The sequence below is a fragment of the Oryzias latipes genome, chromosome 20, assembly GCF_053564925.1.
Source record: "Oryzias latipes strain Hd-rR chromosome 20, Olatipes_Hd-rR_3.1".
NCBI classification, from domain to species: Eukaryota; Metazoa; Chordata; class Actinopteri; order Beloniformes; family Adrianichthyidae; genus Oryzias; species Oryzias latipes.
In genome coordinates, this window is record NC_136256.1 from 12,629,297 (window position 1) to 12,644,380 (window position 15,084).

Below are 15,084 nucleotides of genomic sequence, written 5' to 3' on the forward strand. Positions count from 1 at the left end.
GTTCTCATTTAACAGGATGATGACAAAACCTGCTCAGTACTAATGTAAAACAGGGTAAAATGGACGAGCGGGAGGAAAGGCTGGAAGGAGGAGAAGAGACTTCAAAAACATTCAGTTATGTATGAAATAGTATAGTTTTAAAATAATAACAATACCGTTTTTTCAGGACTATAAGGTGAACTTAAAAGTTTTTTTTTTTGTTTTTTTTTTTCAAAAAACGATAGTACCCCTTATAATCCAAAGCGGCTTATATATGGAGATGGTCAAAACAGAGGCAGTGGATGCAAATTCGACATGCGAATTACGTTCAGTGTAAATGCAGCATTATGCTCCAACAATCAATAAAGTGGCATGACTTTGCAGTGTACCAAAGTAATAGTAAAACATTTTGATAGATTTTTGAGCGCCATGTACCAGGTCAGTAAACACAATTTTAAAAAAAATCTACTAAAAGTGAACTGTTAATTCTATGGAAACTTATAGGATTTAAAGTGCATATGTATGTGGTACAAGTAGGATAGGTACCAACCAAATATTTTTGTGTTTTATTCTCCATTTGATGTTCAAATGCTTCCGAAAATCAACATCTGAACATGGTTATGTGTGGAATTATGTGACAGCTTAACATCTTGGTAAAATCCTGTCCATAAAAAACATGTTTGTAGTCATTTTTAACCTTTTGGTCAGATTGTGGCCGATGCAGAACATTTTTACAGTCATAAAGAAGATAAAATGCCAATCAGTCATCTACTTCAGTCTGGCTCTATCACCTGAATTACTCCCACACAGGTGGAATCTGTCCTTACACCACCAGGCATCTCCACTACTTGGTATGTTTGTGGCTTCCGCTCAAGGTTTTAAAACCCAAACTCGGACTCGCTTTATCACAGCTAATTGACTCTGATAAAATGTGTACGCTTTGACCCGCCTTATTGTCCTCTACCTCATGTATGCAGCTCCTTTTTTCTCTAATAACGTTACATTTTTCAAGGGGAGCCGGAACAAATCTCTGTAAATTAAATTAAAAACCTATTTTGAACTGAAATGGAGGCATAAAAGTTTGCCTCTCCCGCGTTTGTCCCTTCTTCCACTTTTCCTAACACCCACATACGATACGAACTGTCAGCCAGACGGATTTCAGCCAAGACGTTAACCATTTAACCTCGGGGTTGTCTGCTCGCCATGTGGTGCACGCTGCGTAAATTTGATTAAAGGAAGAACAGTCTGTTTTGTCTTCTTGAGACTTGTCATATGCGTGTCTTTCTTTTTAGACCAATAATCCTTGACCTACTGTATGCACGATCCACTAATGCAGAAGTCAAGCATTCAAAACTTTTAGACTAAAAATTGAAATGTAGTATTATCTGCACTATAGGGCACACCGATTTATAGGGAAAACCATCAATGAATGGTCAGTTTTTGGACATAAGTCATATATAAGGCATACGAAACTATAAGGGGCATTAAGAGAGACAAAAGAGTCAGAGATAAGTCCATCTGTCAGACATTACTGTGTTCACAGTATCTCTAGTACACATTAGCCGCATTTGGGCATTCACAATACCTGTAACATCCAACCTTGTAATTCCTTTTTAGAAAATAATTGAGGCTTATAGTGCGGAAAATACAGCATGTTAACTTCCAGAAGCTTTCAAGCTGCTCCACCTCTGATTTACTTAAATTTATAAAAGTCCAGTCCCCTGCCTAAATCAAATTACAATCATTATGAAAACACATTGAAGTACATAAACATATTAGGCACACGGGGCAAGAATATGTAGCCAGGACCAGGTGGGTTATTCCAAAATGGGACATTATTTAAATAAATCACAGCCAACTAACAAGCATGTGAGAAAAGCAGATTTTATGACTTGTCCAAACAGTTTGTGTATGAAATAACAGCAGAAAAGGGACTTGAAGGCCGTTCCCAGATTTAAAAAAATAGAAGGAAAACTTTCTGGATGTGAATTCCGAGGCGTAGATATTTTCTTAAGTCGGCCTCTGGGATCAGCTTGATTTAGGATTTTATTTGGCTTGGAATAAAAGCCCTCCCATGAGTTTTCTTCCTACGGGCTGCTTAACCCTTCGTGCCACACATTGAAACACACACACACACACACCTAATATGAATCGGCTTTTGATTCATTTCTTTGTCTTTTTCTGCTCGTAAAAACCAAACCGTTTCGATCCTTTCCTGGGCTAAACCATTCATGGGTATGAAACGACCCGGGTGTGTGTTCGAACTGCGACACTGAAGCCACACAGGCTGTGCTTTCACGTAATGTCATTGTGGCTCTAACCTGACATTTCCTCTGCATTGTTACTTTGTAAATGGACCTGTAAATAACTGGGAGCACAATGAGCAGCCCGCAGCAAGACGGTTAATAAATTCAATTAGTCAATGTCAGGCCGATTAAGAGCTCTGAAAAGAAGCATTGTCGCTGAGCAGACTTTGTACATGTGTGTGTGTGACACTGAATCAATGGTTCCATCATCCGGCCATTCTCCACTTTATCACTAAGAACCTCTGGAAAACCAACCATGAAGAACAATGGCTTTTATTTTGTTGGGTTTCTGAGCAGTCGTTGTGACTCTGTGCTCCAACTATAGATATTTTTTTAGGGGACCGAAAAGCTTTAAGCTCATTCAAGGGGTTCTGAATGGAGGAAGTGAGGCCTGAAGAGGAACAGCTCTTATGAATGGGGTTTGCTCCACCCAAACAAACAATGTCCCTGTAATTTCAGCTCGAATCAAGTCACACAAACTCATCATGACCATGTTGTGTTTTCATCTATTTCTGGGATAAAACCAAACTTTTTCATATCTGCGTCAATCTCAAAGCTGAAACCATCTTCCGGTGGTCATTTGAGGAACTGCAACGTTTTGTACTTTCATGCTGGTGTTCAATTTAGGGAAACAGAAGGCGGGGATTTGTTCCCTTAAAGATAATTATTCTGATGTCCGGCTGAAGGCTTTGAAGCTGTCAAAGAGCCAGCGGATGCTTTCTCAATTAGAAGTAACCTTTAGACAGAAGAATGGAGGCGTCCGCTTTACCCCTATGTCTAACAATAGCAGTAGCGCTTGTAGCTGTCAGACAGACAGCTCAAACAGTCCAGGCTTTCTTTTTTTTTTCCACCCTCATCCTAAGGGAGTAACAACCTTTTCTCTGAGATATCAACATACATAAAAGACAACAGAATGCCGAGCAAGTCTCACAAATTTTTCTAAAGAGATGGAGCCAAAACAGTAGCTGATTGTCCTTTGAGGGGGGCATCACGATGTTCAAGTGATAAATGAAAGAATGACAGGTGAAGTCATTTTTGCTCACAGGATGTGTCAACACGGCACATGACTGTAAGACTTCACAACTGAAAGAAAACTTGTTATAGTTAGAAAATAGAAATGTAACTGTTAATAGAAAGAAGTGGAAAGGTCTTGGTGCAGGTAAAGGAAAACACGTAATTTTGTTTACAGGTCTCTTAATTTATTTTTCACTATTACAAAACTCCCTCAATTTTATCATCTTTAGAAAATATTTGATTTCTTCGTTATAGAGCCTATATTGTGCAAAAATCAACTTTTTAACCTTTTAAGTGCATTGTAATGTTAATTCCTCATGAAAAACAACCCCAAAACGATATTTTGATCCATTCATTTCTGAGTATTCCTCTAAAGCCCTGAACTCTAAGCACCAGCCCCTCGCAATCCATAAAACCGAGTGGGTTCTCACATTGTGTTGTGGAAAAGTGGGGAACCGCCCCTTCCAGGAAGAGTCTACGCTGCCAGCACCGCCCCCAGGCTAACACACACACACACACTTTCTCAGCAGAGCTAGCGATAATCGGCTAAAATGCTTTTTATTTATATGCACAGTATGCACATCCATCTTTGCAAAAGTTCGGATGTTGTTTGTTTTTATGGGTGAAACGCAGGCGGGCTGCTAAGGCTGACTCTAGGATGACGTCATGAAATGGGCGGCACCCAAAAGCAGCAAAGGCCGGTGCCTCAGAGATCGAGTCGTAGGAAAATAAGCAGCGAAAATAACTCATATTTTTCTTTAAAAAACGTTCTTCAGTGTGCCAAATGTTCAATATTTTCATTTATATAGATATAGTTTACTCTGAAAATCTTAAGAATAGCATGATATAGGCCCTTTAAGATGCCACCACTCCTGTCTACGGCCTTCTATGGACAACCCAAAAACCCGTAGCACTCGTCTATTAGGTCTATTGGTAAACCTTTATATCAGACACACCAGGTGTGTCTTCTTTCAGAAGCTGTATTTTCAAAACTTGACATTATTTTGTAATTTCATTGGTACTAAATATTAAGCATCAGCTAACATCATTCTAGTTTTATTTTCTGTTTTACCAGTGTAGAGTTTAACCTCTGACTTGATGTTGAACAGATGAGCAGCAGGTTTTATCTGCAGCAATCCTTACAAAGTCTTTGTCTCTGAGACCTGACAGTTGTGACTTCCAGTCCCTCCAGGTTTTCTGGGAGGATGGTTTGGGTTTCCACCTGCTGTCCATCCATCTGCTGTTTGAAGCCAGAAAAAAAGAAAAAAAAAGGCACAGCGGCTCGTTGTTCTACACGTGTCAGCGTGCATGGGAGAACTAAACCAATTCCGCCTTAACAGACAAAGAGCAGACAGGAAGAGTGCTCCCGGTCTGGCCTGAAGCCCCCCGCTGATGCCGCACAATGTTTATCTCTGTGAAGGTGCACAAACACAGGCTTGTTCCGGGTCTGATCCAACCCTGCCGATTGCATCTTGGAGCTGGCCAGCTCAGCTCTTCGGGGGGCCCCAGCCGCTCTGCTCCACCCACGACTCACCCCCATTGCAGAGCAAATTTAATTTGGAGGTGATGAGGACTGATAAAACCGGCAAAGAGCAAAAGGCACAGAGGGGGGAGGGAGGAAACCCAATAGCTGCTCCTGCACCTTTTCACCTTCTACCAACCCACGGATGCTCATCGTCTCCTGTTTCTGCACCCCCCATGTGCAGACGTGGAGGAAAAACCTCTTCTAAATACATTTTTCCTCCTTAATAAAGTTTGTTAAAATGCTGCAGAACTAAGCTATCTCTGTAAAGCTTCGTTCACTCCACCCACTGCAACACAAGCTCAGGCTGCCTCTTCCCAAGACAAACTCGTGTGAACGTATGTAAATGGCCGTTTCTGGATTCCACCTTTAAAACTCTCGCGTTCACGTGTAGCTACGCATATTTTTATACAAGTTATCAGCTATTACGTTAGAACAGAACAAGGTTTAAAAAAAAGAGCGCCATTGATATAAATGTTCATGAATGAATGAATGACAATGAATGAAAATGAATGAATAATATAAATGTAATATTTCTCTTTCCTCCAAAAATATTATCTCAGGTAAAATCAGATCTTCCTGGTTTGATATACTCAGTCCATTTTCTCCTTTATTCATATAAATTGATACTTTCAATCTTGAGGGTTGCTACGCAGGTTTTTAGGCCAATTTTAAGGCTCTACATACAAAACGCGTGGCGATAGAAAACGTGCTGAAAGTCAAACCAAGTTGAACTTTGACCAATCAGGGACGGTAGTAACGTTAGGATAATTCATGGAAGTGCCAACTTCTGGAAAACTGATCATGGAGGAAAAATTACTAACTGAGGTTCATTACCAACAAAAATTATGACACCAAGTCAATCTTATATCAGAATAGAGATGGGAAAGAAAAAACCTGGAACAAGATTTGCATGACTTTTATTGCTAATACATTTTGCGCCAAGCTTCCTCCAACTGTAGGTGGTGGACATGTGCTCGTGAACAGTAGAGAAAGAACAAGAAGAAGAGTCCCCTCCCTTCTAGGACCACGTTTAGTGCGTTCTTGAGCGTGCATTCACATGTAGCTTCAGGAGTGTCTTTACTGCTCCACAGCTCAGTAAATGGCGGCGCGTTCAAGCCCAGACCTTCAGTGAAGCTGTAACCGAGCGTGAATGGAGGCCCCGGTGGCTCTGAGAGCTGATGCGTGAACGCACACAGATGTTGGCTGCGCTCTGAATGGCCTTTATCGAATTAGCTGGAGACTGGAGGGAGCGGTGTGGAGCTGGAGGTTTTCACGGGTCAGTGCTAGCCTCCAGCCCTGCAGCCATGAGACCTCCGAGCCACCTGCAGCCGAGAGCGGCGCACTGCAGCTCCGCCTTAAGCCCGTGCGGCCAGCGAGGGTCCACGCTGGGGGGTGGGGGGGTCTGACTGGACAGTTGACGGATGCTTTGTATTCCATTACAGTGAGCAGCTACACTACACTCGCACAAACACAAGATCACACGGGTTAGGATGAGCACGGCCTTCCTCCCTGCTTCCATCTAACAGGCATCTTGTTTCCATGCCAGCCCCCTCTGCCAAACTGGGCACCAACCCCACCCTCATTCATTATTAAAGCAGACATAATTGTCGGGGGTGGGTGGGGGTGTCATCATTTACTAATGTGGAGACAATAAAAAGGCCCTTAATTATTCAGGAAGCAGGTGACCACCCCTCTGCAGCGGCAGATTTCTCCCATGATGAGATCACGCTCCCTGAAACACAGGAGGGCGTGGGCTGCCGGGGGAGGGGGCGGTCAGCAAAGGAAGTGATGGGGTTGTGACCTGCTGTTCTGCTCACCTCAAAAACCTGTAAACCACTGTCAGTAATCAAGCTGGTTTTCCGTGTGTGTGTGTGTGTGTGTGTGTGTGTATGTGTGTGCATGTGTGCGTTTGTGTGGTTGCAAGTGCAATCAAGTATCTTTCATAATTAAAAATAAGCTAGGACTAGTGGTTACTCAATTTACTCAGAAAATTTTCTACTAGAAAATATCTATGATCCAATAGGGAAAAATATAAAAAGAAATATTTCATTAAATCAAAGTAATAAATCAATACCCAGCTTCTAGCATTCTGCTATTTCTGATCAGCAGGAACCCAACATGAGTAAATATGAAAAAAGCATGATTTTAAACCTCAACAGGTAATGTTTTAACTCACTGCTACAAAAGCTCTGGCTGCTGGCTAACACTCTCAGCTTGTCAGATCATTTCGACCCATAGATGAGCTCAAAATAATAATGACTTACATACAGTATTTTTGTCGTCACAGCTTGACAGCCAGAGTTGGAATGCTCTCCCTTAAATTTTTCATTTCTGTTTCCAGATCTGGAAAGTGCTGAATTTGTTGGTATTTCATCAGTCTAGTGTGTGACAGTTTACCCATTATCAGCGTCACAAATTACCCCTCTCTAAAATCAGATTTAATCATCTGACACAGATAGTTTCGTCATTAAAAGTGGCTGGTTACAATGACTTGGAGCTCACTATGCGCTAGTAATGTTTTCACCTTAAATCTAGTTGCACTTCTATAGTAACTATCCTAAACCAAGTTTAAAATATAGTCTTAAATAGCCACCTTCTATCAAATGAGATTCATTTTGATACACAACATCAGCTGTATGACCAGACCATCAAACTTCACCACACCTCAACAGCGACCAACAAGGGACGATAACCTCCCTTTGCTAATAAGAGGTAATGACCCATGTCTGTCTTAGAGACTCCATCTACGGGGTGATGAGGACCAAACAGCATAGCCAGCAGAAAGAAGCTGCGTCTAGGGTGACCCGGTAATTACTGTTAATTGGTTTAGCGTTCAGATGGCTGGATGGATGGATAGATGGATGGAGAAAAAGAGAGGAGAGGAAGGAGGAACGATTTTCTCATTCAAAGTCCACTCTTCAACTTATTTGTTATCTAAGCTCTCTATCTGTAGCATGAGTTAATGGATTGGGCGACTGGGTGACGAGAGCCAAGTGGTAAACAAGAATGCACTGTTATGCAAACTGCATTAAGGGCGTAAAAATTCATAGGCAGGTATGCATATGTTGTGCAAATATTTTCTTGCAAATGACTATAACACGCCCACACAGATTACACAGGGCCTGGGGGATAGGATCATGCAGATAAAACGACATTATGAGGGTCGTTTATGACCATTTGACGCATAAACCTCAAACTTGTGTGGGCAGAGATGAGGTGGGGAGTATTCCCTGTTTTACTCTCTACGAATACACTTACCTTAACCTCATCAGAGACCTCTGGACTACACAGAGCCGGACTACCATCTGCTGCAGATTTGCAGACAAAGAACAATGGAGTTCACAGAAAAGTGAATTAGGAGAAGACTTTTGAGGGCAGACTTGAAATCAGCATCCATCATTTTTACGAAGACGAACAACTATGGTATTTTCCGCACTATAAGGCGCACTTAAAAGTGTCAGCCTGTGTTTTTTTTATGAAGTATTAACAACAAGGCTGGGAGCTATTGTAGTCACAGTAACATTTGTTTTAGATGTAACAGGGTTTTTTTTACGTGTTACAAAAGATTGGGAATTATTGATTTTATGAACACCCTAACATGACTAATGTGTAGCAGTGTCGGACTGTGTTTTTTTTATTTTTTACGTATTACTAAAAAGTATGGCAGTTAGCGTAGTCACAGTAATGTTTTTTTTTTCAGAATCAGTCTATTTTTTTACTTGGTGCAAATTAGGTTGGGAGTTACCTTGATAATAGCTATGCTAAAGTGGCTAACGTGTAGCAGGACTGGATTTTTTTTTCCGAAATTACTTACGAGGTTAGGAGTTAGCATAGTCACACTGACCTTTTTTTTTTTGGTTTTTCAGTCTGTATTTTTTTTAAGTTGCAAACAAGGTTGGGAGTTTACTGTATTATGAATATGTGTAACAATGTCGGACTGTATTTTTTATTCTATTTTTTTTGGAATGCTGACAACGCTGGGAGTTTGCATAGTAACTGGAAATTTTTTTGGATGGTATTGGTCTGTTTTTTACGTGTTGCAAACAAAGCTCAGAATTACCTGTTTTTTACATATGGCTTTAAAAGTGTCTGACTGCTTTTTTTGGTATTGCTAACAAGGTTAGGAGATAGATAACATAGCCAGAGTAAAACTTTTTAGAAGTATCAATCTGTTTATTTACTTGTTTCAAGCATGGTTGGACGTTAGCGTTATTATGAATATGCTAACGTGGCTAAAATGTAGCGTGTCGCAAACAAGATCTACAGATACTATGAACACAATTAATAACTGCCTCTTTTGTCTTACACACCTTACAGTTCAGTGTGTCTTATATACGACAAAATAGACCATTCATTGACGGATGGCCTTATAATCCGGTGTGCCCTGTAGTGCGGAAAACACCCTAAAAGCCAGACCTTTTTTTCAAACACAGCAAAAACTACATATGTGACCCAGAAATCAAACTTATCACAAATAAACTATTACCTAAAACAAGCAGTAAACTAATGAAGTGAAGGGAGTTCAATAAAGGTATAACCCAGCCTCTTGAAATCCATTTTTTCTATCAACTCTGTTCCACTCTATCCAGCACTGTTTGTCTTGATTATATCATCTCCTTCCTTTCCCCGTTTTCCTTCTTTTTCTGTTATCCATTCCCTCTTTACTCATTATGTGCTGTTCAGGTTCCTTAATCAGAGCCCTGACACAAATCCCCCATGCTGAGTCTCCATCATTACCTCATCTGCACAGCTCCCACACAGCAGTCCAGTTCATTTATTCCTCTCATCAATGGTCAACCATAAGCTTTCCATCATGTGACGTCTTTTCTGGTGAAAGATTCGTTTGGCCTCCATCCTTAAACCAGGAAATCCAATAAAGGCTTCATTAAAAACATTGTTAAAAATTTGAACTCAAGTTTTGATTAGTTGAATAGCAAATGTGATGGGTTTTTTTACCCTAAACTTTAAGGACATGTAATTTCACTCTAATGAAACCATCCTGCATTGACTGTAAATCAAATAATCTAATCTTGAAGATTATTTGTCTTTTGTGTTTAGAAACATGTTTAATCATTTTGTAGAAACTTAAAAACATTGACAAAAATAAAGAAAATTTGTCATGTTATTTGAGGTGAACTATACCCCAAAAAAGTGTCAAATCATTGCTACAATTGGATTTACAGTGAGTCAGTTTCATCTCAAATCAGACATCTTTTAAAATGTGTTGGTACAAAATGCAATACTACCTATAATAGACACAGACTGAAGAGGGGCAGTCGAATAGAAAGTAGGATGGCTCACCACACTACCATCAAATTGCTTAAAACTGGTGCTTTTTCAGCTCATCCTTGAACTATTTTAATCAAAATACACATCTAAATTTTCTCAGGATCTCTGGAATTTCAGTCAAATTTAGAAAATGAGCTTTGGCCTGTCAAGTTGAATTTGGTTCTGTTTTTTTTTTTTTTTTTTTGGCAAATAAAAATTATTGTAACGATTGTTTTAATTGTCCATCTTATTACCAACTGTCTCTACAATCATAGAAGACATTTTATTTGATCAGTTCTGACAAGCTACTTAGGCTTAGAAGACAAATATTATGACACATCTTCTTCAGTGCTTTACTGCCAGGAAAATATCTGGGCTTAACTAACATATCCTAATTATATCTACAATAAAAGCATGTACTTCCACAAACAATTCATTTCTGGATTTTTAAACATCTTAGTGTACTTAGTAATTAACATAACTAAACAAAAACCATGATACTATCAGCTATAACTGTAATGAATAAGAAGTGAAACAAATTGAAATATTTGAGCGACTGAGATTTGTTGCCATGTAAGTTCACAGTGAATACAAAATGGATATCAGAACTCCATGAAATGTTAGCAATAGGAAAATTTCACATTACTTATTTTGCTAGCATTGCGGAAAACATCCTCGAGTGGTTTAAGGCCAAAGCAAAACTGCCCTTACATTTAGTTAAGATAGATAAGGGTAGTTTGTCTGTGAAAATTTGGCAAATCTTGGGCAAATCACTGCTCCGTGAGTCCGCAGAACAGAAATGTTCACGCATGTTATTCTACAAGCATGCCGTGGGCGACAGGTCAGGTTTTGAGTTTTACTTCCCCGGTCCCAATCTCTCCTGATCATGTTCACCTGTGTCTTGTCGGTCCAGTTTGTATTTAGGTCTTGTCTCTCCCTTCCTCTTGTGCTGGTTCATACCGTCTGATTCCCTGTGTTCCTGGTTTCCCCGACAGTTGGTTTGGTATGTTAACCCTGCTCAGCAGCACTTTTTGTTTTTGAGTATTAAAGGCCCTTGTGTTTGGAACCACCTTCCTCCTCGCCTCTGCCTTTTGGGTCCTTCTTCAAACCCCCCCCCCAATGTGACAATACAGGTTTTTTTTCAACCCAACCCCAAATCCTGCAGACAATGCAAAGTGGTGTCCATGTGATAAATGTGAGCTCCTTGCATGCCCTGTAAGGGTTTTTGCCCATTTTTCTCCTGCTGACAGCCCCTATCTAGCCGTAAAGGCAGTTGTAACTACGGTAATGCTTTACTAACAACTAGTGTTGCGTAAGGATATCACAGTGTCATATCACGTGAAACCTACCACAACTACGACAATCCTATTCCATTTTCAGCTAGCCTCAAAAGAACTGCACCCCACATTGAGGCACGCCTTGGGACCGCCGCTCCTATCCACAACCCTCCAAAGACATGGACAATTCAAATGTGAATATATCACTTTGTTTTTTGAACGTCCTTCTTCCATAAGGTTTTCACTTGCATGAAAGAACTGCTAAACTGTGTGGCCAAAACTTAGCATAACTGATTTCATCTTTCTGTCACCAACTATGACCATGGTGTGAGAAGTAACAAGGAGTACAGGGAGATATTTCTCCCTATCTTTTTGGGGCTTACGTTCTGATTAAATGAATATTCTCACCTTGACATAAGCTTTCTTGCTTGTTTTTGGTTATAGTTACATTAACCGGAAGGGAAAAAAAACAGGAAATTAGCATTTTTGACAGCGAGAGTGTAGATGTGGAGTCGTCAGGTCATGCCTTGTTGGTCTTAACACCCTTAAGAAGATCTGAGCAGGTCATCATTCCCGTATGAGTTTAAGACTGGAGTCAACTGAACTCCTTAGCGGCTGTCACGAATCATTTCAGAAGAAGTCAGAGTATCAGATGGATATTAAATAAAATAAAGAAATAAATAAACACGGCTGCGTGGCTGCCCTTAATCAGCTTTCAGAGTCACGCTTTTAGGTTGATACAGATGGATGTTCTCCAAATGTTTAGGTCTTAATGCCACTTTTTCTCAGTGAGAGGTGTTTCACTTGCGCTGTCAAGGCTGTCCGACTTCACACACAAAACCAACTGTCTAAATCCTCCTCTGAAGACGGCAGCGCCGTCTGCATGCGCGTCTTGTCCGCCGACTTCATTATTCCTCCAGAATTTAGCTCCCACCTAAGTGGCAGTTAACAGGTTACTCCCGAGTCGCCCGATCTGCCGTCCTTTCCCTCCATCCATCTATTGACATTTCCCTCCCTCCTCCTCTCTTAACCTCTCCAGTGTAATGCAGGTTTAAGCAGGGATGAGAGACACTGGTGATGGCTGCCTGAGTTCATCAACGGGAGTATAAGCCTGAAAGTTAACCAGCGCCGGGCCATTAGGCTTTCGCTGCATAAGCTCCGAGAGCTGGGCGGCACTGCCAATGAGCGAAGCTTCAAAGATGTGTACGGTGGGAGAGGAGCGGCGAGGAGCTTAGAGCTTTGAAGGCGCTGCGGCTGCAGTCAAAGTTTTCTAAAGTACACGGAGGGGAGGAAGACCGTCGACTTCTGCTGCAAGAGACGAACCTACCGATGAGCGACTGAACCGGGAGTTATGCAAGTGATTTATGCAATTCTCAGGAAAAGTCTAAGGATTTTCCAAGAAAGAAGAGTCGCTCTGATGAAAACCATCAATTTGACGTTTTTAACGTGAAATTTTTCTGATGATATACATATATATATATATATATATATATATATATATATATATATATATATATATATAAAGAAAATTAAGCTTAAATCAGGAGCAGAAACATTTTTCGTTTTTTTGACTACAAAATAGGTGGTTCAAAAAGTCTCCTGCTCTGCTCCATTCTGATGCATCCCCGTTTAGACAACTAGATCCATGTACATGTTTTTTTTCCCTCGTCTGAGCTGAAATCTGGCTCCAAACTGTATAGCTGGATAGCTCCATCATTGCTCGCCATTTTTGTTGCAGCGGTAATGTTAGGTTGAGGGTGTGAGGGGATGTAAGGCAGCAGGAGAGTTTTAGTGATGGGGAGACGAAGGGGGGCGGGGTCCCACCTACAAATCCGAGCCGAATTTCTGATGAACTATTGCTGCTCTGCAGAAACTATGTTCTAGAACACAGATTTTCTGATTTTTGCCCTAATCGTATTTAAAAGAGGATTGAAAAGTCTTTCATAATACATCTAAGAATGATGGGTGGGTCTTTAAAGGCTCATCCATCTGCGTTGCGTCTCTGTTGTGTTGCATCTGCGTTGTGTTGACACATAAAAAGAATGTGTATCAATTAATCAGAATGTTAACAGTGCCTTCGTCATGTCTGAGTCTGACATCCATCTCTTTGCAATCAAGATTTACACAAGGGTTCTATTTCCAGTCTGTTAACAGATACAGGTCCAGGTTTCAAAATAAAAACTTCTGTCAAAATAAAACTGTAGAAAACGTTATTTTATGTTTAAAGTGATGTACCCACGAGATAATGCATGTTAACATCACGGATAACACCTGCATCCATTTTCACCAAGGACGGTTTACAAGAACTCAGTGAGGAAGGAGAGGGCACAGGCTTGACTGCCAAGGTTTTGGATAACCTATTCAACACGGGGTGGTGGGACAAACCATGCCTCGAGAAGCCAGGGGGGAGAGGACCGGACACACAACAGAGACGATGTAAAGTAACTGACTGTCGTGAAACAGACTCCCCACGCAACGCAGTGTGAATCTGGCCTAAGACTCTCCGTAAGATGACGACGCAATGAGAGACCGCTGCACACCTATAAACGGTCCGTACAGCGAGAACGCATGCAGCGCTTCCCTGTACTGATAAATATTTGAGTACAGCACGTGCCTTCCAACTTTTGCACGGTAACAGACGCCAGGCTTAGTGTGAGGCATGACATCAAGCACTGCTAACAGACAAAAAGAAACCATTTAGAGGCATTTCACGCATGGAGTAAGTCAACTGTCTGAGGAAGAAGAGGAGGAGGGAGATGGAATAGAGAATAAAAAAAATCCTGGCTGTAGAGAAACGGATGTACTTCCACTTTTTCTGCATCTGGGTGAAGGAGGGAGGAAGTTCAACTGGGGTTCAGCTCCAGCCTTCGACGTTTCTGATCTATGAAAGTTTCCATTATTCCCTTTAAATAGTTGGATTTGGCGAGTTTAGCGAGTTGGTCGCTGACCTGGTCAGTATGGAACGCCCATCTTGTTAGAATCTTAGTGATCCGTGATAGCCCTGATCTCTGACAGACACGTATTTCCTACAAACTGCTAAAATCATTTAGAATTTCAAAAAAGTGACCAGACGATGACTCTGATCAAACTGACAAACAATTTCCTTTGAGCTGCAAAAGCTTTGAGGTCTTTGGGCGTAATACAAGGAAGTGTTGGCTTGTAGAGAAATCTGACCGCAAGCCCATCCACAGGCAACAACTACAGCACCACAGTGCCCCCTTCTGGAGCCTCAAACAACTACAACCAGAGGGGAGCCTTTAGTCATCCAAGCCGCTATTTCTGCATCATCCTAAGGTCCTGGAGTTATCAGCTTTGCTTCGGCTGCAGCTGAAAGTCGTGTATGGCATAGATCGAGAAGTCCCTGCCGTTTCTTCAGAGTCATGGCGTTTAGTCTGTGATGCAAAAATGCAGATTTAGGCGATTTTTATGTTCACCCCTCATCCTAAACTGCCTATAAAAGTGAAATATCATTTCATTCAAGGTTGCATTTGCTAGTACGAAAAGAGTGAGCTGGCAGACTTACTTAGAGTTATTTTTTAGACAAAGGTACAAACCTCTGTTCATCAGATAATTATCTGCATATTTTTTGCATATTTTACTTTGAGCATTTAGAAACTCCATCAGAATAATGTTTTAAAGACCCACTCCAATAAATATTCTGTTTTTAGTGTATTAAACATGTGGCATTTGTCTGAGGATGGAGAACAAATATAAA

The 15,084-nt window shown here is 40.9% G+C and overlaps 1 protein-coding gene across 2 annotated transcripts in view; it reads right to left on the reverse strand.

Moving 5' to 3' along the window:
* LOC101161760 (partitioning defective 3 homolog) overlaps window positions 1-15,084 on the reverse strand; it is a 409,769-nt gene that overhangs the window by 338,841 nt on the left and 55,844 nt on the right. The window lies entirely within an intron of this gene.